Source organism: Coturnix japonica, chromosome 4 (genome assembly GCF_001577835.2).
Source record: "Coturnix japonica isolate 7356 chromosome 4, Coturnix japonica 2.1, whole genome shotgun sequence".
Classification (NCBI taxonomy): domain Eukaryota; kingdom Metazoa; phylum Chordata; class Aves; order Galliformes; family Phasianidae; genus Coturnix; species Coturnix japonica.
Genome location: NC_029519.1, coordinates 78,187,380 through 78,214,618, shown reverse-complemented (window position 1 = coordinate 78,214,618; position 27,239 = coordinate 78,187,380).

The following is a 27,239-nucleotide window of genomic DNA, read 5'->3' as shown; positions in this document are numbered from 1 at the left end:
CAATTCTTACCCTGAGGGCTCTCCAATGTTGTTTGGTTTGATTTGTTTTTCGTTTGTTAGGGTTTTTTTGCTGTGAGTGGTTTGCATCTTAATCTTTACTCATCAAATTAGTGAACAGGCTAAACACAGCGCTCACATTAACACATGGCATCAGTAATGGTTTTATTTTGACACTATTTGATTAGATATCAACCTAGAAACAAACATCAAACACGGGAAATGGAACATGCATCTTAAATTGAGCAATAATGGAGATGGGGCCTTTTTGTAAAAACACTGTACAACAAATCCACAACTGCCAGGATGTTTCACACCTGTTATTTGCTGCGGGCCATAACATCTGAAACTTCCTGGGCTTAAGCTGAAGGAGAAATGCTATTAGTTGTTCCTAGCTTAGAGCTCTTGGCGCCCATCTAAGCAATTCCAATATACTTGCCCTTGCAAGTTTAGGCTGCCTTGTATCCACACTGTCTGAAGGGTGAAACAAGATGTTTACTGTCCTTTATTTATCAAGACATTTCCTCAACATTGCTTTGTTCATCTTTGAAGCTGGATCTTGAACAAAGCAAAGCCTCCTTAGAACCACAGTATCATAGAATACCCCAAGTTACAAAGATCACATGGCCTCCCTTCTACTCTGGACCCAACAAACCAAGGGACCTCAGCCAGTCCTCACACTTCTTCCCCTTCAGACCCTTCAACCATCTACATAACTTCTTCTCAGATGCCAATTGTTTTATGTCTTTCTTACACTGAGTTGCCCAAACCTGCACGCAGTGCTTGAGGTGGGCAGATGTATCCAGAGCACTTTGTTCCCAAGATATGTCTTTTAAGTAAGTAGTGCTGTTTTAAGTGTGTCTTCATGCATTTTGCAGAAGGCTGAGGGAAAGCATGAAGGGAAGGAGATGATAATTAGGATGAAAGACTAGAGAAGTTCAGTCTGCTCATGAGCCTCTTCTGAGCAAAAAAAAGCAGATAAACAAAGGCCTCATCCCACCCACAGAGAAGGATGCACAGCAAATCTCACTGCTCAGAATAGCACTGAAAGATCATTTCCTTCTGATCTTCCCCATTAGGTATTTGAAACAGCAGACCTTTCCTTTCTCAAAACACAGTAGCCACGCTGTTGGTAGCTGATATTCTATTCTTCTACACAAAACTACAGAAACCTTCCCTACCCTTCCTCAATTACTGGAGTTACTGAATTCAGCATTTCACAGCAGGACCTTAGTTGGAATTGTGTAATCCTGTCCAAGTTTAGAATACATCAGTTTCCCCTTCTCTTTCTCATTCCCTTCCATTCTTTTCATTTTCTTCCTTCTTTCTCCTTTCTTTCTTTCACTCCCTTTCCTTTCTTTCTTTTTTTCTTTCTCTTTTTCAGTGTTGGATGTCAGTCTCATTGATTTCAATAATTACTGTAGCCACCCACACCTGCATTCTTTCCCATTAATTGAAGGGTTTATTTTAAATTGGGTACTTTAATATGTATGTCTTGATTAAACTAAATTCCCTTATTTGATTTGATTGCCACCCTCCAGCTTCAGATTTTTAATCATTTTTATTGTGCCTTTACTGTTCTCTTTCTTTCTCTTTCTTTTTCCCTGTTGATTATGTTATATAGAGCCTGTGTAAATGTGATGGCCTCTACCAGATCTCTCTGCGTATGCATTGTCTTCTGAGATAACCGTCCAAAAAATGAGGAGAAATGACAGAGAGCAGTACTGTGTTTCCACTGAGATATATAAATGTGGATGGATCAGTGACACATACATCTGCACATATATTTGTGTTATTTTATAACATCAATACAACACTTAAAGATTTGCTGCACCCACTCTAGTTACCTGCAATTCCAGTGTGAATTAATGATCCTTGTATACAGTTTATGCATCTGCTTTATACTGCACATCAATAAAGGTACATCAGATTCAAACCCTTCTCAATTATGGATGGAAACACTGAAGCAAAGCAGTACAGCAGTTACCTTGTAATGAGTTATAGGTTGATCCTCTATTCAGGTCAAAGAAAATACTGCTGTACTTGCAGCTATGCCAAATAAGCACAGAATGTAACTCCACACTGCACCAACTTCCTGGCCTAAAAGTAGGTATTAAATATCCACCCAATGACAAGATTATCCATCCCATAGGGGACAATCTGAAAACTGTCATGTCTGGTATGGCTCTCCAGCCCCACTAGAGTGAGAGCTTTGCTAATGGGAGATAAAAATCCAAACCACATTTACCAACGTACTGACTGGCCAAGACAGACGTGGTGCTGTCAGAGATATGTAAAAACATATCAAACAGCTTTCTGTGGTGCAACATGTTTTACAGGGAAAAAAAAGAGGGAAAAAAAAAAAAAAAAGGAGGATATTGTCTCTCTTCTCCCTTAGTCTCCTCAAATCATAAAGTTGACATTCTCTTGACAAAATAAGAGAATTTAGCCTTTTGAATACAGCAAATTGAAATTCTGCACAGTGCCGTACAGAGACTGATTTAATTGAACCTAACATTTAAAGGAAGGGCATTCCACAGACAGGAGGTATGTACTGAATCACACTGCAGAGGACACAGAAAATGTACTGCAGTAACTCTTTCTCTGTTTCTGTTCCTGAGCTGCTATAGGCCTTCTGTGAGACCTGACTCACATAATCTGGGTTCATCCTCTGCAAGAAGTTTCTGTGCCTCAGTTTCCCACATTTTGAAGAAGAATAGCAATGTTTCATTTCACTATTTTACCTTTCTCTCTCTCTTTTCTGTTCTTTCTCCCACATCCCTTTCTTTCTTCAAGCATCAAAGACCTTTTTTTTCCTAGAGATGATCTAATTTCAGCATACCTACATGGACTGTGAACAAAGAAATTTCAGGCTTTAGATTTGAAACCTGTTCCTTCTATCTCAAACATTAAGAGCAGCTCATGATGGTAAATCTTGCTTAATTTTTCAGATATACTACTCATATATTCTTTTCCCTGCTTGACTCCTGAGAGCCTCTTCCAGTCCTTTCGGGCCACAGTCTGAAAGGGAATGATGCAGGCTAGATGGCATGGAGATATGGCAATCAGCACAAACTTAAATCCCATAGTTGACTTTGTGCAGTGTGGGAATCAAATGAGAAAGTCATTTAGGGACAGAAAACCACCATACTCCCTCTTTCCTCTGCACTGCATTCCACATAAGCTAGAGTAACTGCTCTGTTCCATATTGTGAAGTTTTGGATGCAAAACCCTTCAATTCACTCTTCATATGACTGGGCCTACCTCCATCCCTAGGCTGAAATACGGATTTTGTGATTGTTTGGGAAGTTTCCCTATTCCTGAGACCTTCTGTCTGCATCAGGGTGATCAAATAGATTGCCTTTGCACTTGGATGCTCAGCACTCTGCACAATTGATATAGCTTGGTGCTGCATAGTCAGGAGGAAGTGATTTGGTATGTCAATTGATATGGCTGTGAAGGATTTTATGTAGTCCAACTGCTTGTTAATGCAAACACAGATAGTACAGAGTGGGAGAAGGGGAGTAGGAGAAAAGTAGGAAGAAAGAAAAGTCCAGCAACGTGGGGAAAACAAAGCAGTGTAGCACGGGAGAACAGAAGAAGGGAACAAGGGGGGAAGATGAAATCCTGGTACTCACCAAATGCAGTTAAACTGAAGCACATAAGCCTCTAATAAAGTAAGATTTTGACCCCTGCCACACTCCCATTTCTCCTTTACAGCCTCAAATGGGCAATAGACAGGAAAAAGGAAAGAGTCAGTGCAGCCAAAGCTCATCTACATTCAGCTTTGCTTTCTCCTACTTATTCTTCCTAATCATCTAACTTCATAATTTGTAACACTTCCATATAGATATAAATTTCATTTTATTTAACCAAAACATTCAACTGTGTTTGGTAGGCAAAGCTAAATCCAAAATTAAAACAACTCCAGAGTTAACCTCAAATACAAGATCTGCTCCTGGTCTTATTAACCCCAGAGACTGACTTTTCATTGATTTTCTGCAAGCAGGGTCAAGCTCGAATAACCTTCCTGGTGTGAGCAACTGGAATAAAAGCAGCGGAGTTCAGCAGGAGTTAGACACTTGACTACAATCCCATACAAAGCCTGATTTGTTCAGTCTTACATGGAGGTTAATTAACGTTAGTTCACTCACTTTGAAGTCAGGAGACTCCACATCTTTCAGTGTTTTTGAAAACCTCAGGCAAAACGCAATGCTATGGGTATTACATGTGTACGTGTCATAGGGCAATTTGCACTGCCAAGTGGTGCATTCCTTAATTAATCTATCCAGTTAAGAGAGAGAAGCTCATGCTCAGCAGAAGCCCAACTTAAGACGCATACAAAGACCCCTATGGAAACTACCACTCTCATCCATTTCTAGAGCTTTCAGGGAGACCATTACTGGAGAACCAACTGTTGGATATCATCAGGTTTTCTGAGCATTGACTACAGTACCATCAATGTTCCTGGAGGACTCAGGGTCTTCAGCAATGATATCTCAAGCAAATAACAACCTGAAGACTTGAGCTCTTCCTCCCTGTGCCTTGTATTGCATCTAACTGATGTGTGAAAAATGTTGCCCTGTAAAATGAAATAAAATCAAATGAACAAGCAAAAAATTTTAAAAAGCAATTGGAATTGCAATAATGACTAAAAGAAAATGTGGCCCTTCAAGGCTTCAAAGTGCTTTGCAAATGTTATCTCATTAACATTAAGTAAGGTAAATGCACAGTGTTCTTATGCTTATTTAATAGGTTTGGAAGGGTGATTCTTTTTCCCCCCGTGCTTAGCAATTAACATAATTTTACAAACCCACTTGAATTATACTTAAAAAATAGAATAAATATTTTTCCAACATTTTGATTTAAACAAGCATTTAATCTAGCCCTATTAAGACCTACCATATGTTTTGCATACCATAGGCTATTACAAGTGCATCTCCTCTGGAGATTTTCAGCGTTGGAGGAAATTAAGTTGTTTGACATGGGCAGCCTGGTTTGTAATTGACTCGGAATTATGGACACAATAAATAATAATTATTAAAATGCATTAACAGTGTAATAACTGGGTAGTCATTTTGATGGCCCTTAATAAGCCACTATAGCTGAAAAGTGCATCAAGCGGCATTTGTAAAGTATGGAAGATCTGGCAGCACTGCAGCTTCAGTGGTAGTTGAAATGTGTTATTCAAGTTACTGCCAATTTTGGAGGCTGGGGTACAGTTACTCGTCTCACTCAGTGCCAGCTGTCATGATGTAATCTGAATTAGTTATCTGTTACCTTAGAATCACACAAGCCTAAAACAGTTACAGGGCCAAGAACTTTAGTTGCCCTTACGGTTGCAGGCACTAATACAGCATTCACTGTGTTTGCTCTGTAGCAGAGGAGCTGTTAAAGCACTACCTCATTCCAAGTGAAGATAAAGGGGCAAACACCATTTCAAATCCAGCAGTGACATTGTAAGAAAGAATTACCCCTACCTATAACTGCTTACAATGGTGGATAGTGATAGGACAAGGGGGAATGGTTTAAACTGTGACGGTGGAAGTTTAGGTTAGATATTAGGAGGAAGTTTTTCACCCAGAGGGTGGTGACACACTGGAACAGGTTGTCCAAGGAGGTTGTGGATGCCCCATCCCTGCAGGCATTCAAGGCCAGGCTGGATGCGGCCCTGGGCAGCCTGGTCTGGTGGTTGGCGACCCTGCACATGGCAGTGGGGTTGAAACCAGATGATTATTGTGGTCCTTTTCAACCCAGGCCACTCTATGATTCTATGATGCCAGCTAATGATTCTTTCTCTTTGTATGAGTTCATACCCAAATTGTATTAAGCAATGTCAATTCTGTATGTAAGCCCTTCAAAAAGACAGTACTTCACAAGGAAGCTCAGAAAAAATTTGATGATGTTGATCTGCTCACAAGTGGGTTCATTGTTGTTCTTGAGTTTGGGGGGGGGGGGGTTGTTTTAGTTATTTTTTAACCAGCATCAATTCTACTCAGCAAATGCAGCTGCTCCACATGCTGATTTCTGTCTCTGGAATTCACAGGTGCTGGGGGCCCTGCAGAATCAGATGGAACCTTCTCAAAATAATGCACATTTTTACTAACTAAGGGAGCACAATGTTTATATAGCTTGCTAGGAAGTAAGTTAGTGTTGCCTCAGGAATATTTCCCGTATCACTGCATGATTCTCAGTTATAATACTCGGAGGAAAAACTGAGCTTAATGAGCAATAATGAATCACTGAAACTCATGTTATTATAAAAAAAAGCTGACCTAGCAGCTTTTTGTTTATTTCTTTGAAAGTGAAGATAGTAAATACTTGCTGGTCATGTCCCTGGAGGTGTTCAAGAACCATGTGGATGTAACACTGAGGGACACGATTAGTGGTATGGTGGGGACGGGCTGGTGGTTGGACATCCAAAGCAATTTTTCCTTTCACCTCTGGGTGAAAGAATCATAGAACCATAGAATTATCCAGGTTGGAAAAGACCTTGAAGATCAAGACCAACCATAGCCTAACCATAGTACCCTAACTCTAACAACCCTCTGCTAAATCATATCCCTGAGCACTGCATCCAGACAGCTCTTAAACACATCCAGGGATGGTGACTCAACCAGCTCCCTGGGGAGCCTATTCCAGTGCTTAACGACCCTTTCTGTAAAGAAGTGTTTCCTAACATCCAACCTAAACTTACGAATGGCGCAACTTGAGGCCATTTCCCCTCATCCTGTCACCTGTCACCAGTGAGAAGAGACTTGCCCCGCTCTCACTGTAAGCACCTTTCAGATATTGGAAGAGAGCAATAAGGTCTCCCCTCAGCCTCCTTTTCCCCAGAATAAACAGCCCCAGCTTCCTTAGCCTCTCCTCATATGGCTGATTTTCCAAGCCCTTCACAAGCCTCTCTGCCTCTATGAGCTCTTATTGGTGTTTTTCTTACATATGGCAGAGCACCTTAGCCAAAGTTCCAGATGATACTGTTAGCCTAAATCACAAATTAAAGTCAATTAATGTCAAAACTTATTTTCTGTCCTGCGTTTTTGCCTCTTGTCTCATCTGCTCTTCCTGCCGGATTTCAGTCTTTGTACTCACTGTTCCCTTTCTGTACAGGTCTTCCTTTGTAATGCTGTGACTTTAAGTTAAAGTGAATCTGTACAGCCACTCTATTTATCTGATCGCATCCTCTCTCCTGCCTTAATCTGCTTTTTTTTCCACAACCTCTCACAGAACAAGCAGGTGCAGGGACTAACCTGGCTGAAAACTGTAAAGAAAGGAAAGGAAAATAAATTGTTTCCTGCAGAACAAGTTTATTAATTTGGCTCGTTGTGTGGCTCAGAGGCAAGGCATAGAACCAACATGATTGTCCACAAGACAGGGAAGACAAGGCTTGTATTCAAGAGTACAAATTTAAGCCAAATAAATGTGAGCATGTAACCCAACCTTAGCGATTCACCTTGTCTGCTTCTCAATGGAATTAACTACTTTCTATTATTTGGAAGATGTATTCCTCTGCTAACATCCAGATTCTGGTTTGGACAGGCTGATCAGTGCAGTAGCAATTTGTTGACACTATTTTTTCATTTCTCCCCCGCTGATGACTTTTATTTAACTAAATCCAAGATACTGATGGGTTTGGCTCCATGAATCTATGAGATTCAATTTCCCGTTGTTTACTGTCTTTCCCTGCTCTGGCTTGTTTGGGGGTACATGCTGCAAAATAACTTAGCGTACTAATACATTTCCAGGCCGTAATACTTCAGTCATCCAAACTGTATGTACACCATTGCAGCAAAGAGACTTTGGTCTGGAGTGAACCAGCTAGGTACGGTAAAACAAAATTAAAGTTTAATTATGGGGATTATTTATACCAGAGACTACTCAACACAAACAATATGGGCAAAAAAAATGCTGTATCTATTTTCCTACTCTATATAGAACCTATGCTGTGTGACCCTGCCCTCTCAAACATAGAATCATAGAATTACTTATGTTGGAAAAGACCTCAAAGATCATCAAGTCCAACCACAGCCTAACCATAGTACCCTAACTCTAACAACCCTCTGCTAAATCATATCCAAATGTGGTGCTCTTAAACACATCCAGGGACGGCGACTCAACCACCTCCCTGGGGAGCCTATTCCAGTGCTTAACTACCCTTTCTGTAAAGAAGTGTTTCCTAACATCCAACCTAAACTTACGTTGGCATAACTTGAGGCCATTTACTTTTGCAGGTAGAGAGCTTTGAGGTTCTTAGCACTGCCAAAGTATCAGATGTATTGAGAGACAGAGGTTTTCTACAGTTATTTATCACTCATGAATGATGCCATGCAATGAAATAATGAGAAATGCAAGTTGTGTATTTCCATGCATAGAAACAGGTGCTGGAAGTTGTAGGATTTCTGTTTGCATAGTAAAGAAAAATTAATGTTTCAGGTTTTTAATGACCTGGAATTTCTGCAGCAAGGGTACCTTCAAAACACCTATGTAGGTCCAACCTCTACTGCCATACCACCATCTGCCTCTGTCATAATGACCTAATGGGATAAAATAGGAGGTTACTTTTGGAGCAGCCTGTGTATATGAACAAGGACAGAGAAGGATGTTTCATACATTTAAGAGCCATAATGTTATTTCTATGCTATTCTAAAGAAACATTTGTAGTTTTTCACAAGACTGCACCCAGTACATATTTTCCCAGAAAAAAAATAAATAAATAAAAAAAAATCTATGAAGACATCAGATGTAGCTTTGTTTTTAAAATGTCATTAAATATTTCTTCCTTAGAAGAAATAAAGACAATAAACTACTATATCTTCTGTAATGCTGTAAGGAAGAGCTTGATGAATCAGAAAACTTCAGACTTGCTGCCAACTCATTACTGTGCCTCACAGCCAATTCACACAAAAGAGAGACGCTCCCAAAGAACACTATTTTTTGACATTATATCTACACAAGTGCCACCACATCATTCATTCAACAAGCAAAATTGATTCACTGCAGCAAAGTTTCACATGTAAAGGAAGGAGAAGAAGAAAGAATCCCTGCACTTTTAGATGTGCAAAACAAAAACAAAAACCTGTTAGAGAAATTCTTTTAAAAGACTGTACTTGTGACAGTTGAGATTTGATTGTATATTTGGCCAATGTAAGATAAAGTGGTCATAGCCATAGTACATAGTACATAGTACATATAGTACGTATAGTACGTATAGTACATGTAGTACGTATAGTACATAGTATATAGTATATAGTAGGAGGAATGCTCCCAGCTCACACTTACTTTCAAACCAAATGCACTGAATGTGGTTATGGGCTGACACATTCTCTAATCTCCTCTGATTTGGGAAGGGTCAGTAATGTGCTGGTTGTGGATTGTGTGTTTATAATGGAGATGCATCCAAGCACTTGAAATGGGGAAATTTAATGGAATCACTTCATTGTATACTTCTCAGCAGCATCAATCAGTGGAATTTTTAAAGTATTTGCTTCTCAACAGCAAAGTTGATGTACCTTTATAGACCCTCCCTGATTTGAGTTAGATTTGTCTTTATACATTTCCTGTTAGATTTGATGTTATCTTATAAAGGCATATTTGATATGCTTATAAAAGCTTTCAAACACCTCCTCCTCCTCTGACTCTGGCGTTTCCTCTGCTGCTTCCTTCCGACTCTCTCCTTTCTCTAGCCTTTTCTGCTCTCTATTAAATGTGTTTTCCCAGTGATGGTACCAGGCTTGGACAATGGGCTCATCTGTGTCCATCTTAGAGCCAACTGCAACAGCTGTGTCATCTGATCTCACAGAGGCCAAGACATGCTCCTAATTAAGCTGGATTAAATTTTCATCAGTGGGAGGACTCAACTGGCATTCCCTTTGGAAGCCATCTGTACTCAAAACCCAGGAAGGAGTTCATGATACTGTGGAAAGACCTTTTTTTATAATCTTTCATGACTTGAAAGATAAAGGCAGAGCCAGAGACTGTCTTAAAGTGGTGGATGGAACAGAATAGAGAAAGGGAGTTTTCACCCTTTGTATCATTTTGTTTCAGGAATTAGTGGAAGGTGATGCAGCTTCGCTTGTCAGTGTAGCCTCTTTTTCTCCTGCTCTCTTTCCACATTTCACATCTCTTGAATGCTTTTGGAAGCATTTAGTGCCAGACTGGATGGGGCTTTGAGCAACCTGATGTCCCTGCCTTTAGCAGGGAGATGGAACTAGGTGATCTTAAAGGTCCCTTCCAACACAAACCATTCTATGATTCTATGATCTCTGCTACATGAAATAAGGCTTTGGGGTGGATCTCTGCACTGAACTAGGGAAGAAGCACTAAACTAGAAATAGGACAAGCTCAGAGCCACAGCAAGAAAACTTGATCTGGGAACTGGTGGAAATAACCAATGCCTGCTGGATTCTTGCCTCTAGTAAATCTACTGAACCTACTAAAGCTATTTTATGTGTCAGTGTATTCAGGAAGCAGGCACACATTGTCAATCTGCACTGAATTTTTTCTGCTCAAAGTCTGCTACCTCATTAGGCATTACGCAACAATGCTCTGTGGCTGCTGGTACTTATAATAGATGAGGAATGACCAAACTGTCAGTTCTTCCCATTGACAGCATTGAACTGGAAGAGAATCAGAAGAATATTATGATACAGGACTGGACAAAACGGTGATAATATTGCCTGTATAAATTAATGCACGGTGTGAAAGCTTATTTTATTGTTGTTAATTCCAAAGCTTCATTAACATAAAGGGGAAAAACAGTAGGTGGTAGATGAATCTTTTTAGGGTTCATCTGCCACTGAATGGAAAGGACATATGATTTTCCTTTCATCAGAGTTATAGCACCACAGTATTCCTGAATATTTAGGCAAAAGTGATGTTGCATGAGAAATGAGCTGGGGCCTGTTAGACTTTAATTAGCAATTTATTTTGTATGGGGTGACAACACTGAAACAACAGGACTCCCTCTCTAGCATAGGCACTCTTTTGAAGTAAAACAAATTTGAGGTCATGATGAAAACATCACGTTCTGCAATTGCATTCCTCTTAGGTGTATTCACACGGTTTTCCTTGTTACAGAATACAAGTGTTTCGTAACTACTCTAAGAGTTTACTCCCACAGCAGGTCTAGCAATAATAAACTGAACCATGGGTCAATTAATCTGTGATTTACCCAAGGTCACTCAAGGAGCACCTGCTCAGTAATCAAACTCAAGTCTTTTAATTTCCTGTCTAGTCTATTGACTATTTAATTTGTTATGTAGTAGCAGTTTTGGCAGAAGAGCAAAAGCAAACCCAACTGTGTTTTCAGAGGACTCGCACAGAGTGAAATTATAACAGCTTTACAAGCTGCCATGTGTCAACTGAGCTGTGCTAATTGTTTGTCTGAATATTTATTATCTGCACCAAGTCTGACATTGGACTTAGTTTAGCATATTATGAAAAAGAATTGCTCTGCATCATTGCCATCAGATGAGAGCATAGATAGCAGCCATTACCACTGCTTACCTAATCTGTGCTGACTTCTTTGTGTCCTGTGTCCTGTGTCCTGGACACCTGTGGTCCCCGTGTCCTAAGGGTCACTCTGAATGTGACAGTCAGCAAAAGCCAGGCTTCAAGTTGCACACAGCAAGAGATTCTGCATGCCTAATTAGTTCATAGCACACAAGATCAAGCCACATGCAGGTAAGAGCAATCACACAAGCAATACTAGCAAGGATTTTATATCACAAGTAATCTGCAAGGTTTGGATGAGAAAAGTTGAAACTTATTTCTATAATTTTAGTTATTTTCAGTTATTTGTTAATACATGCGTTTATTTAGTATTTGACTTGCAGCACGTGCTGCAAATGCAGCACGTATGTGAGAGTTGAAAGAAGGGATTAAGTAAAGAGAAGGATGGGGGTTATATTAAATGAGGGAGAGTATGGAGGAGAAACAATAGCTGGGAATAGAATAATGGGCACTTAGAATTAGAATAACATGAGGACAAAGCGAGAAGCAGACTGGCAAGCTTTCACTAACAGTCAAAAGTTACTTGATGACACCAGCAATAAGTCCCAAGGTCTCACTCAACTTTGCCTGGTTATATCCCACTTCAGATGTTAATTCCCAACGATGTAGCTGTTAGAGGTGGAGAGGAAGTAGTAGGAGCTGAAAAATCACTCTAGACTCTCAGATGTTTAACTAGGGGAGACTCCCAGAGACCTTCTCAGTGTTGAGATCTTTGTATGAATGGATGAAGAGAGGCATGATGTCAAATCAGAGTACAGAAGACCATCTGAGGAAACATTCCTTCATCCACTGTCTACAGGGGGAGACAAGAGCAATTACGCTGCTAAAATAGATGAATGGATTTAAAGCCTTAAAGTATATGTGCAAATGCAGAGTTCAGTTTTCTGAGTTTCTTTTTTTTTCTGAACATATATCAGAAAAAATTCTTGCAAGTGGCATGGGTGAGAATGACTGTGTTATCTGCTGCACTTCACATTGCCACCTGCTGAGCTTGATGTACCCTAAGGAGAAAGAATGGAATTTTGCTTCTAGGAATCTCTTTCTATACCGTCACTAAAAAAAGAAGAGATTCGAGGTTACCCTCACTTTTGTAACAAACAAACCTCTGAAGCACAAGTTGACAGGGACTTTTTTCTTTGCAAAAAGAAGTGAAAGTCTGCATTTACGAGCTCAAATCAAAGGGTTTTTCCTTCTTTTTAAGGTGTTGAACAAACATTTCAAAATGTGAAATCTTGTCTCTTTTTTATCTGAGACGTACAAAGCCGAACAAGATAACAGGGACTTTGAAAGCAAGGTGAGAGTACTTACTCATCCTGCAGTACTACTCTGTCTAAGGTTTGAACGATGCCGACTTTACATCCTTCCTGGAAGAACACTTAGTTACAACACGTACAGTTCAGAAGTTGGCATAGTAGGTTATATCTGATGACTTCTACATTTATCAGGGTTAAGTGGAAGATCAAAATCACCTCTTTCCACCAGAACAAAAGATGGATGTGAAAGCAGAGAAACTTAACAGAACAAGAAGTAAAATAAAGTTCTGATGAAAGGACTACATGAGACTGAAGTTCATAGGGATGAGAAGGAATAAAAGAGATGGAAAGAAGCAGTTTTCTTTTGTGCTAAAACACATAAATGGGATGACAGACTTTGTGTAATAAAGCGTTGACAAGGTGTTAATTTTATTTACCTACTTTTGAAGTTATATAAAAGTTCCCTGAATTAAAGCTCTTAACACATGAACAGGAATAAACAATGAGAAAGCAATAGGAAGAGAAACGTTACCCTGAACCGAAAACCTTAATGCTAGTATCATTTTTTCCCTCGTGTTGTGCCCAAATATATTCATCAGTCTCATCGTAGTGTTATCCAAACATATCTTCTCTATTTTATTCTGGTTTATTGGGGATAAAGTTATTTCAGTAATTAAAGATATGTCATGGTTTTTCGCTCTGTCTTCATATTTCAAAGCAATGTGTTGTAGAAAGAACTGGTTTTCCTTTCCGCTCACTTGAAATTGTTTTATGAAATGTAATAATACCGTCATAATTTTCTCATTAAAGATTTTGATACTTGCTTTTCAGAGAGCAGGAGAAAGAAATACCTTGTTCGTGGTTTTGACAAGATGCAGCTTCCTAGCAGAAGGACTGTGAAAATAGGATTCTGCTCTCCTTTCAGCTCACCCCTTCCCTCATACACTCTGTTTAAAACATGCCATGTGCTGACTTACTTACTCTCAGCATTTGCTGTCAGCTCCGCTGTCTCAGTCAGCCAGGGCTTATCAGAAGGCAGGAGCTGGTGATTTGCCACTTGGCTTCCATGAGGCTAACACAAGCCATGGAGCAATCCATGTCTTCCAGTTCTTTGTACAAGCTGAAATGTGGAGATGTGGGGAGGGACAAGTCATCTATGTGTTGAAAGCCAAAATTATTTACAATTCAGGGCTGATATCTCCATGTCGTTTTGAATAAAATAGAAATGACAGCGTGTTTCAAATATGTCAAAACAGTTCGCTCACCAAATCAAAAATGCCAGTGATTCACACAGATCATATCTGTAACATTTCAAATATCTGATGTGTTTTTGCTCAGTACATTCCAGCTCTCTGATGGTACATCAGGATGACTGCATGATTAGATTTATCACTTTGCCAGGTGTGACAAAATGAAGTCTTCCTTTTATTATTTCCCCTCTCTCTTAATCCTGACAATTTATAAAGGAGAGAAAAAGTCAAATTATTGGGGTGAGATTTTTCAAAGGCATGCGGCATTTTCTAAGTCATCACCCAATGAATTCCATGATTTAACTCTAATTTCCATGGCAGCAGAATTATGCTAATTCTTACTACTCCTGGACGTGCCATGTTCTGTTCATCTAGGGTCATTTACACTGACTGATTTAACAGCTGTTTATGAGGGTGGACAGTGATAGGACAAGAAAGAATTGTTTAAACTGAGACAGGGGAGGTTTAAGTTGGATATTAGGAGGAAGCTTTTCACCCAGAGGGTGGTGATGCACTGGAACAGTTTGCCCAAGGAAACTGTGGATGCCCCATCCCTGCAGGCATTCAAGGCCAGACTGGATGTGGCTCTGAGCATCCTAGTCTGGTAGTTGGCAATCCTGCACATAGCAGGGGGTTGAAACTGTATGATCATTGTGGTCCTTTTCAACCCAGGCCATTCTATGATTCTGATTTCTTATAGCCTCCCTTTTCCTTTTCTCTGTTCTGGTTTTCAAGCATGTAAGTCAGCTGGATGTCTCTGTATACAGTTCCTGATCAAAGTGCTCCAGGAAACAGCAGGAATTCTTCCATTCATTAAAAAAAATACCTAAAAACAACTGGCAGCAGCACTGTGCAGGAAAATATTATATAGTTTGCTAACAGCACATTGATTGTTAAACAAGGTTCATACCAATAATAGCTTCCAGCTTGCCATTCATTACATGGTAGGACTTTGTTTTTGTTCTGTGGTTTCTTTGTTCTTTCTTAAGCTGTAATACAGTTGAACGGCTTGATTTTACTTAGCAAGATGTATTTGGGGGATTGTTTGTTTTTTATAATGCAATCTATTTATAAGTGAGGTAGGGATACAAATGTACACATAGGAGCAGATTTACCAATTTATTATTCTTTATACATTCTCCAGGTCTATTGGAAAGGTGGTGCAATAAAATAATTTTAAAAGAAAGAAAATTGTTTTACATTTTGGGAATGTGCATTAAGTTTTAGAGCCTTGAATCATGGCAGAATTAAGAGCAGGAACAAAATATTTTGCTGTTCAGGTATGCAGCACAGTTTCCATGTAATTTAGAGCAAATGGATGCTTATGAGCCTGCAGAGACTGACTACAAGAATCTTGGTAGCTCCAAGCATTCTATGCTTTCCAAAGGGTGCTTTTGCACTCAAAGTTTGCTATCAGATTCCAATACTGACCTATTTTGCATTAGATATAATAGTTCAGAGATATGTAAACAGCCACAAGAAACTAGAATTCCCTTCATATCAGTGTTCTGAAGCACCTAATGGTCTCTTTTTCTTTCCTACATCTTCCAAAAAAAGAGCTAGTCTTTTTATTATATATATAGTAGCAGGCTGCTTCTGCCTCTTATAAGTTAGTATAAGGGTAAGTAAAAAGCTGGGGGGAAAAAAAGACCAGGAAAGTGAATTTAGTTGTTTATAGTCACAGAAAAAGGCTTTAATAGAATGGACTTTAGAGCACGAGAATGAGACAACGATGCAAGGTATGCCTGCACACAGGACACAAGGATTGGTGCTTAGAATCACAGAATCATTGAGGTTAGAAAAGACCACTAAGATCATCTAGTCCAATCAGTTGGATGCCCTAAGTGGGCATTTGGGTGACAATTACTGCCTACAATTCACTGTCTCCTTTATCTCCTAAGGGTTTGATCTTAAGAATTCAGTAGAGACAAGAAGCTCCTCTAAGGACTTAATAGCCTGGGATGAAATGCACAGAAATACTCAGGTCTCCATCACAAATCATGAATAGACTGCTCCTACAAAAGCACAAGGACTTCACTAGGACCCCTATCCTGGAAAAACATGGTGGCTGATAGACCACATGCACTAGTTGCTGATGGTCCTGATTTTCTCCCTCCCTCTTCTCCCATTCAAGAGAAGATATGGATGCCCCATCCCTGGAGGAGTTCAAGACCAGGTTGGATGGGGCCTGAGGCAACTTGATCTAATGCCAGATTTAGTGGCTGGCAACACTGTCCAAGGCAGGGGAGGTTGAAACTGGATGATCTTTGAGTTCCCTTCCAACCCAAGCCATGATTCTATGATTCCATGATTTTTCTAATACTGAAATAAGAACCTGAGAAGTTCAAATAATACAGGAAGTTTCTTACACTCTCTGAAAAGCTAGACCAATTAAGTATGCTCTGGGTATATACATAATACAACTTTAAATTCAGCAAAGAGGTCACAGCCCCACCACTTGAACATGACTGCAAGAGAAAAACCCATCTTTAACATATCTTTAAGAGAGAATGCAGAACAGCAAATACGGACCAAATTCACTGCTCTTCTGATCCTGGGAAGGTACCAGTCCACATGTCCAACCTCCAAATGCCATCTGTTACCACCAAGTGACCACTTTTCATACCTCCAGAACAAAACACCTACGGGTAGCTTCAACACCAGGAATTAGCATTCAGCTTCACTTCACTACAAAGCAGACCAACATCTATATGTCTTTAAAAACTTGAATCTAAATCACTTCACAGGGTATCTGTCTCCCTCTTAAGACTACCTTCCACAAATCAAATAAATTTCCAAACCTGTTCAAAATTTTGTAGCCCTATTTTTCTCTTTTGTCAAGCATGCTGAGCCAAAGGGACCATATTTCTGTCTACACTGTAATTCACCAGAGCAGTGCAATAAAATATGTAGGTATGAATTGTCATATCTCTAGAATATATGAATTCTCGTAAACTCACCAGATGTTTTGAAGCAACCACTAGGTTTTAATTGGGATGTTTAAACTTGGAAAGGCCAATCCACAGTGACACTGTGCTTCTTATTTATTTCAGACTATTTACATTTTAGAAAGAAAGGATCAGAATGTTTCTTGTCCTGTTCTCCAAAAGAAACAGAAAAAAAGAAACAGAAAAAAAGAAACAAAGCAATCAGTCCATTAATACTATAGCAATAGAAAGCTGAAAGTAATAAAAAAGTGAAATGAAAGGATTTCAGAGCAACTTGGATGTAAGAAGAGAAAATTCCAAGAGAAATCCTGAGTGTTCTTAATGATTCATGCCCAGAGAGTAAGGATACAATTTCTTTCCTGGACAAAGGAACTATTCTTTGCACAAGTTATTTGTAATTTGAAAGTACGAGGATAAAGTCCTCTGCTGAATGGGCTGGATTGACTATTACTGTATTACCAGTCTTTTTGCATAGAAGTTTCTCATGATCTGAGGGCTGAGCAATTTATGTTTTATGCTCAAATTTGGCAGAGAGCATAGAGGGGAGGCTGCAGGAATAGGTGCTATGTTTGTCAGGTCACAACACCACTGTAGAAGTGGATCAAGAGCATGTAGGACCAAGGCAAGATAATTCAAATACTTGCCATCATATTATATTGACTGGCCAGGAAAGTGGAATGAGGCCTATTCCAATGTGTGCATATGTGTCCATCTGATCTGATCGGTTGCCCAGAAACATGTTGGAAGGGCCATCCCTGAAGACATGAAGGTCAGGCTGGATAGGGCTTTGAGCAACCTGATGGAGCTATAGTTGTCCCTATTTGTTGCAGGTGAGTTGGACTAGATGGCCTTTAAAAGTCCCTTCCAACTCAAATGACCCTATGATTCTACAGCAAAACACTTATAAATAGAAAAAGACCTCCCAACAAACTTTGGGCCACTCTCAAGCGAGATGAATAAGTTACGGTTCTAGAGTAAAAAAGAAAGCAAACAAAACAAAAGTGTCCTTGATTTCACTAGGAATAAAACACCATATTTTTTTCTTGCCTTATTCCTGAGAGAAAAACATGAAGTTGACAAAATTTTTGCACAGATTTAATTCAGGGGCAGACACCCGGCATGAGATATTTCAGTCCAAGCAGTTCACATTTGTCAGCAGTACAAGTGTCTGAATAGATGCTCTTGTAATGGAAAGTGTCAGGCAACCTTAAATACACAGACCTATTGGCCTGCCCGCAGTGCAGTTTTTAAATGAAATAACCATTTCATCACACAGATTAAAAAATGCAGCCTGTGTTCACTCCATAACTTCCTTTCAATCTCTCAGACAGCTTTTTTCGCCGTAGTTACTGCTATAAACAGAGGTTCTGCTTTTCAACCTTATATGTCTCACTGTTGCCCAATTGTGAAGTATTAGTGGACTAAAATAAACAGATGCGGGTGTATTCCTTGGCAATACCTTTGTTCAAGGCAAGAAGAATCTTGAATGTGTCTTTTCTATTCATTGAAGTCATACACTGAATTAACAGGGTGTTTTTTTTTCCCTTTTCTGCTGTCAAGGTTGACCTACTCAATAAAGACTGACAGTGAAATCTCATGCTACATAAACGCTGTATAATGCGTATATTTACAGCTTGTTCTGTGTCTTCAGATTTAGAAAATAACATTTTTCAAAGGCTCTTGCCATATTTGAGGAGGGCATTGTTCACCTTCTGGAAATGCACTTGAAGTTAGAGCCAAGAATATTATAGCATACTATATCAGCCAGCAAATCGTAGCATTATTTCAGGGGTGAGATCTCTTGTACTGACTCAGTCTTGCTCCAGGTGAGCTGCCCTTTCCCTAACAGAGGGCTCAGAAGCCACTTTCTTACCCAGCTGTGCCTTGCATAGGGCAGTGCATTGCCAGTGCTCATTGCCACTGCTCTGCCATAGCTGTGGGGTGTATCTGATAGTTTCAGCAGCATGGTTTTAGCCAGGTCAGTTCAGCATTTATAAAAATCACAAGAAGTCTTTTAACAAACTTCTGATCAGGATACTTACCCTACCTCCTATTCACATTCATTTCAGCAAGGGGCCCTCATATTTATCAGGCTCACAACCCCAAACCTTAGCATAAGCAATTCATTTTCTGCTGTGCTGATGACCTTAACTGCCAAAGCTCTAGGTTACCATCTCTGCCATCCAGGCAGCAAATGGACTGACTCTTCAAAAGAACCATAAACCTTACTGTACCTGTTACACTATTTCTTCCTTTACCTACAGATATTCTTTTGAGGAGTCACATCCAAGCCGCATCCTGGTGTAACCTTGTTCCACCCAATCAATATGGCAGAGATATAGTGATCTATGTAGGTCAGCATTTATACGTTCTCCTTCTCAGAACAGGGTTTGTATATCTGAACTTTCTGTGGGCATATAAATCTTTGCCCTCACATAAGTCTGTGAAGCGACTGTCTTAGGAAAGAGTGTAGAGTAACAAAGAAACAGGAGCTATCACAGTTTTCATGTTTCATCTTTAAAGCAGAAATGATGCACAGCGATCATTAGAAAATATCAGTCAGTGCTATCTAGAGACTGAAAACAGTTATCTCAGTCAATTTATGCACAACTTAATCCTGCTGTGTAAAGTATATGCGAGTTTGCTTGAAATATTTATGTTTCAAATAGCACTCTCAGACCTTCTTTTAATTTTTCTTGTTTTCTTTTGTTTCTCATTTATTTTTTGAAACAACGCTTACTGAATTGTATGTTGACAAGCTGCAGACGGGATGATGGAGTGCTCCTTCTCTGATCTGCAGTTAGAAGTCATTTGCATCCCTCCACCTCACTTTGGTTTTTTCCACAAAGGGAAGTTTCTTTTACTCAGTTATCAATCAACAAAAGCTCTGAAAGGCCATTTCATACAACAATTTGTTAAAGTGACGACAGTGGTATCAACCACACAGCTCCTCAGTAATAGCCCGAAAAGATCCATGTCACCAGGTTATTAATTGTATAAGGAAAAGAATTCAAAGCCATTAGCAACGACTGCCTTTGCTTCCAAAGTGATTTTTTTTCCCTCTAAAATTAGCACTTTTTTTTTCTTATTCTACTGCTGTTCCAAAAGCTGACAGTGAAGCAATAACCATCTGCATTATCAAAACTCATTTCTGCCAATGATCACTATTATCTTAATGTAAAATTTCAAGCAAAGGCGTCAAACAACAGAAAACCAACCAAAGACACATTTAAAGTGGAAAAAATATCCACTCGGTGACTAGTCCGTATTGCTTGGTATTTACTATGTGACATATGGCACAGGCTGTACAGGGAGGTGATGGAATCACTGTCTCTGGAGGTGTTCAAGAGCTGTGGAGATGTGGCACTGAGGAACGTGGTCAGCAGGCATGTTAGGGATGGGTTGGGGTTGAGCTGGATGATCCTAGAGGCCTTTTCCAACCATAACGATTCTCTGATTCAATAAATAAGAACTAGAAGATAATAACAGAGGTATGGAGCTATTCAGGGCAGAATATTTTAGGCACTGTGAAAGTATATAATGAGTTGATTTGTTTAAAGTGTCTGTTAAGAACTGTATGAGGCATATCCTGAATCCAGGTGTGCATTTCTGAAATCCTCCCCCAAATCAATGGTAGTGGTACAATTGCTATGCCAGTAACAGAGGCCACAAGCAAGCCAAACTGACCCATTCCTCACCCCAGAATGCCCAAGTATACATTCATCTATACAGATTTTGCCATGTACTTAGAAATCTGCTCCATTCCAGAAGACTCACAGTTGTATTCCTCCAGGTTTTTAAAGGTAATACATGTGCTTTAGCTTGCAAAATGGCAAAATAGACTCTTTTCAGCACTGCTATGCTACTGAACACCCATAAAGGCAGCTACTAGTTTGCATCTAGCTCTCCAGATGCTTATATCTGGGCTTAGTTCTTCAGATATCAATTCTATCCCAGTGCTCCAAATGGGGTCTTTCCTGCATAGATCCTGCATCCCACACCCTCTATCACATTTGCAGAACTGAGCCGAAGTCTTTATATTTTAAACCCATAGGAGAAGTAATCTTGCTCACTGGAACAGGTTGCCCAAGGAGGTTGTGATTGCGCCATCCCTGGAGTCATTCAAGGCCAGGCTGGATGTGGCTCTTGGTAGTCTGATCTGGTGGTTGGTGACCCTGCACACAGCTGGATGATCATTGTGCTCCTTTTCAACCCAGGTCATTCTACGTTTCTATAATTTTCACATAATTCTAGTGACAAATGCTCATAAGGATGCCTTTCTTTCTGTCAGAGCACTGCAGGGTGTTCCTTTATTAAGGGAATAGTCAAGTAACTCCATTCAAATTTCTTTAAATGTCCCCTGAATGTGAAAATTGGATTTGCCTTTGTTGTGGAAGAGCAGGTGTGCTCTTTGAAGGTGTGTTGCATCACAGTGTGATTGACATGCAAACTCTTCTAAACTTTAAAGTGGTGTTTGGGTGCAGCTTTCTTTTTACAGCTAAGAAATCATGAACAGAAAGGTGAGAGCTGCAGATTAAGAGAAAGAAATATAGAGGCAGACATGCTATGTTGCGAGGAGTTTGTGCTATTTAAAATAACAAACTGCTCTTCACCTGCTGTTAAGATGACTAATAGCCCAGATGGAAAACAGGATTTAGGTGCATAAACTAGATTTAAACAGACTTCATCTGCTTATTTCCAACATTTCTAAAGCATCACTCCGGTGTTTTCCTTATGTTCTGCAAGTTCTTAGCTATCTCTTCCCCTCCCACCAACAGGGCTCCTATATGCCTGGCTAGTTCTTTATTTTATATCAACAGACAGTATTCAAACACAAAGGGTGGCATAGAATTGTCTTCATTTCTCTCTGCTGTTATGTCTCATTGTACTGTGCAGGCCAGGTCCTTACTGAATTTTGGGATGCAATCTGCAAGAACAACCACAAGACAGTTTTTGCTCTGGGTCAAACAACTGCATCTAAGAAGCTTCCAACTAAAGATACATCATACATGCAAATGGCGTGTTTTGAATGCTTTGAATTAACATTAGCACTCAGTCATGCTGAGTTTATTACTGCAACAATGTAGAAGACAGTAAATAAAGCCTGGTGTAAAACTTTATGCAGTTTTTTTCTTCCAGCTGAAAGACTTCATATAAATCATGACTTGGTGTTAAATGACTGGTGAAGTGAAGTTAGGTAACATCTGAATAATTCTTGTGTGCATCAGATTTCCTCAGCTGGAATATTATGATCTGATGAGCAACAGTTTATTATATATTTTCCTATTAAAAACAATGGAAAGCAACTGGAATCAAGTCTGATTTTTTTAAGTATTTTTTGTTGTTTTTCTGGGGGGTATATCTGCGGAAGCCATCACAGAATGACAGACTCATAGACTAGATTAGGTTGAAAGGGTCCTTAAAGATTATCCAGATCCAAATCTCTACAATGGGCTGGGTGCCCCACCACCACCTCAGGCTGCCTGTGGCCCCATGTAACCCAACCCTGAGCACCTCTGGCTATGGAGCACCCACAGCTCTCTGGCAGCAGTGCCAGGGCTTCCCCACACTCTGACTAAAGAATTTCTTCCTAATATCTGACTTAAATCTCCCCTTTTACCTTAAAACCAGTCCCTTAGTCCTATCACTATTAAAACATTAAAAATCAGTCTCCTTCTTTTTTATGAGTTCCTTTCAAGCACTGGAATACAGCAATCTCCTTGAAGCTTCTTTTTCTCCAAGCTAAACAAGCCTATCTCCCTTAGCCTATCTTCATAGGAGAAGTGATCCTATGAGCATCTTTGCGACCTTCCTTGGGATCCACTCCAAAAGCTCTGCATCCTTTTTCTGTGCTGCATCCAGGCTGGACACAGTGCTCCAAATGGGGCCTTACAATGGCAGAGTGGAGGGGGATGATGCCCTCCCCGCCCTGCTGCTGCTCCTCCTTCGTTGCAGCCCAGGATACTGTTGGCCTTCCAGTCTGTAAGTTCACACTGCTTTTCATTCACCAGGACCCCCATGTCCTTCTCCACAGGCTTGCTCTCAATGAATTCTCTGTCTGTACGTCTATCTGGGATTGCCCCCAACACAAGTACAGTATCTTGCACTTAGCCTTGTTGAACCTCTTTATGTTCACATAGGCCCACTTTCTAAAGCTCTGGTTAGAAATGCCTGCACTGCTGCAGGGTCCAGAAACCCAGTGGCTGGGAAGTGGGCACTGATGCTCTGAGCAGGACCTTGGGCAGGATTCTCCTGCTCCGTACAGCAGGCTGCTGGGTGGGAGACGGGAGGGCTTGTCCCCTCTGCACCTCCTTACTGCAGCTTCTACTGCAACACTGCGATGTGCACGGAGCTCTCAAACTGGTTGTCACAATCAGGGATAAACAGACAACCTGCCTGCAATCAGCTGAATAACACTGTTTCTCTTGCAACCACGAAGCTCCGATGCAACAATTTAATACACTCTCTTTCTAAAGTAGATGAAAGTAATATCTTTTGCTATTGTGCACTCAAATGAAATAAAACACTACTAGCTGGAGCCAGTCAAATCAGTCCTTTCATGAATTTTGATTGGTTTCCATGGAAACGCTGACATACTCCATTTAGCACCAGGGTCCAAGCCTGAACAAAAGAAGTGCTGAATGAAGTCGCAAAATCTTCCTATCCATATGCATGGCAGAGAGCAGCATTTTCAAGTAACGCTGGTGATTAAGTGTTTGTATAAACATGCACAGCGATGTGAGCACGGTGGAGATCAAAATCAGTTGGGCAAGAAGCATCCGTCAGCTCTAATTAAGAGTAAGGGAAAGATGAAGCACGCAGGGAGTGAAGTGTGCTCATTGCTACTGGGAATAGAGCTGTACTTTTATTTAATATGGGGATTAAAAACTAGGTTTATTTGCAGCATGGAGTAGAAAACCAGAGAAACTCTAAGCTCTTCCATGGAAGCTGGGAAGCTTTGCATCTCACTGAATTTATCTGGTTTTATCACTGGCCGGGGTGATAATGATCATGCGCGCTCTTCCATCTCAAGATGTCAGAATCATAGACTCATAGAATGGCTTGGGTTGGAGGGGACATTAAAGATCATTGAGTTCCAACCCCCTGCCATGGGCAGGGTTGCAAGCCACTAGATCAGGCTGCCCAGGGCCCCATCCAGCCTGGCCTTCCGTGCCTCCACAGTTTCGCTTGATAAAATTCAGTTCTTTTGTTGCTCACCCTTGTGTAATTTGCGAGTAACACCGCTGAAATTGATGGAGTTTTATTGCCGTAAAATAACATAAAGAAGAAAGTAAATCATGCCTCTCTCCAAGACTTACTTCACAGCCTAGTGGGTTAATATATCAGAACTAATTAACAGTCTGATGAGAGCCCCATGCAACAGCATGGAGTATGGGTGTGTGCTGAATGCAGAAGACCTTATAATATTGCTCATAGATGAAGGTGAAAGAAAAGCTATTAAAGTGGAACTTTTTAAATTATAAAGACCCTTTATTAAGTATCTCGGAACCACATCTCAACCTGCTCGTAAAATGCTAAGTCTAGCCAATAGGAACGCAAGCAACATCCCTGAATACCCCATTACACCCTAATACTGGGCGTAATAGAAATGATCTTTTAAAACTCTTTTTCCCCATAATCAGATTTTACCAGCTTTCTTAGATTGGAATTTGATTTCGCCTCTTCTAGATTCATTGTATTCCATCTACACAATCTGATTAGTTTGGGACCCACGTGTTTGATGGGCCCACATGGAGCTGTTGCTGTTCACCGCCATAGTCAGTCAATATTAGTGACACTCATTAACATCCATTGCGTTCAAAGTTTGGAAAGCTGAAAACAAGTAAGGCCTGCCCTTTGTGCCTTAAACTAATTGTCTTAGGTATCACTCTGTTTTTCAAACAAGGAAAACACAAAGCTGCCCATTCACCACAAAAGGGATGAAATTCCATGTACTTCGTTGTTTTTCTTTAATTTTCCTGGAGATTGATTAAGGTAACCCCTTTATTTCTCTCCTGAATTCTGTGATTTCTATTATTAGAAACACGAATTTTCACAGTTTGCATCCAGAGAACACCGTGCATTCCTCGAACACAGACTTGCACTGCTCTCTAGAGGCAGCCAAGCCAGGTATAAGCAAGCTCTCCTTACCCTGGAAGCGATGGAGCGGTGTTAACACAGCATTTTTTGGGCAAATTCATGATGATGAGATGAAGAGTAGTAACTGCCTGAGCTGATAACTGCAATTTGCTACTGGAAAATAAACCTGGGCAAGGCATATGAATTTTACTGGGAGAACCAAGTGTGTATATGGTTCACTGTGTGAAGAAGCAGCTGTTTTGTGAACAAATGTTAAAAGCTCTGAAATAGTCCAACATGTAAAAATCTGTCACATTTTGAATTTTCAATGATTTTCTTTTTTCTTTTTTTTTTTTTTTTTTTAATCCTTTGGTTGAGGGGAAATGAGGAAGAAAACATTACACAAAAAAGAAGAGAAAGCAATTCCTTACAAATTGGATATGAGCGATGAGGCCCTGGAACTGTTGCCCAGTGGGTGCTCCATCTCTGGAGATGCTCAAGGCCTGGCTGAATGGGGCCCTGGGCAGCCTGATGTGACAGGGGGCAACCTTCCCCATGGCAAGAGGATGGAACTAGATGATCTTTACAGTCCTTTCCAACCCAAAGCATTCTATGATTCTATATATTAAAGATGTTATGTAGAAAGCCATGTAAAATAGACCTTTCTTTCCACTATATAGCATCACTAAATAAAATGTCTGGAAAGTGAAAAGCAGGCAAAATGTAGTATTTTCACCCAGCACGCTGTAAAGCCAAGAAACTCATTATTCTAGCAAAGGCTATAGCAAAAGGAGAAGGAGCAGGGATATTTGTAAGACTGACAAGAGTATCCAAGCTTGTTGTGTTTAATGACAACACAAGTGCTGGAAGACAAATTAAATGTAGTGCTTCACAGATCACAACTCTTTAGAGGAAGCGTGCAGCGTTCAGCCAGGTTATGGCACATCAACCTGACTGAATTCCTTCAGTTTCTTCCAAGGCATCTGGCGCCAAGGCTATTGTGGAGACAGCAAGGTAGAAGACCTTGGCCATTTCTCTGACCTGATCTAACAACTTAAATGTGCAAATATTTTCACATATGTTCAGTCTTTCATTTCTCATCCCTTTTTGGCACTAAAGGACATGGTTTAATGGGCACGGTGCCAGTGGGCTGATGGTTGGACTGGAGGATCTTTGTGATCTTCTCCAGTCTTAATGATTTTATGTTACATTGTGGTTTAGGAAGAAGCAAACCCTGCAAACAATTAGGCACATACTCAACCACAAGGCTATGAGACCTCCACCAAGAACTGCTGGAGATACATGGAGGCCTAATGTTGTGAGACTGGGGCTTAGAATGGTGCTCAGCAGATTCATGTCAGTGCTCTTGCAATGCATGAAATTATGGAGGAATGGATTCTGTTTTCTCATAATCCAACAGATTTATTATTACTCTTAATGGAAAGAGTAATAAGCAGGCATATCTCTTGGTCTATCTACCCATCCATGGGCTTCACTGTACTCATAACTAGAAATGCCATCAGCATAATTATGAAATATTATTAACTTCTGGTTGTTTTTCCTAGCACTGTGAGATATATTTGTTTATATAGACATGAGATATAAAACAGCAAATAGAATGATCTCAGTGTTCACAGGCATCTTTTCTTCTGAAATGAAATGTAATAATCCTCCCTGGTATTTTAAAGGTAGTTATTTATTTACAATTATTGATTCTATGAAAGAAATTGAAGTACTCATTTGGTCCTATCAGTAGTTATGTTTTAAATCAAGAGGAAATATAAAAAGGAAAGACATACTTTATTTCCTTATTTTAACTCTAGTTAACAGACATATGGGGTAATACCATATCATGTACTGACATCTTTATTTGAACACTCACTAGTTCTTTTTCTTCAACTGCATTTGTTCTAAATGTTATTCTGTACCACTTATAATATTTTTGTACTGAATTTGAATCCAGAACTGAATTCTCAATATATTTACATGCTTACAGATTGCACTGGTTTGTTCATCTCATGGTTTTTAGTGAAGAAAGCAATTTTGTGGATGCCTCCACCTAGAGCTTATTTGGGAGAGGAGGTATCATAATAAACTGTAATACTGTGCACAGTGTATTTAAAAGTCTGTATCATGAAAGTTACTCTACTACAGTTTTCCAAACAACCTGCAAACTAAACTTTACTGTATCAGTAAATATA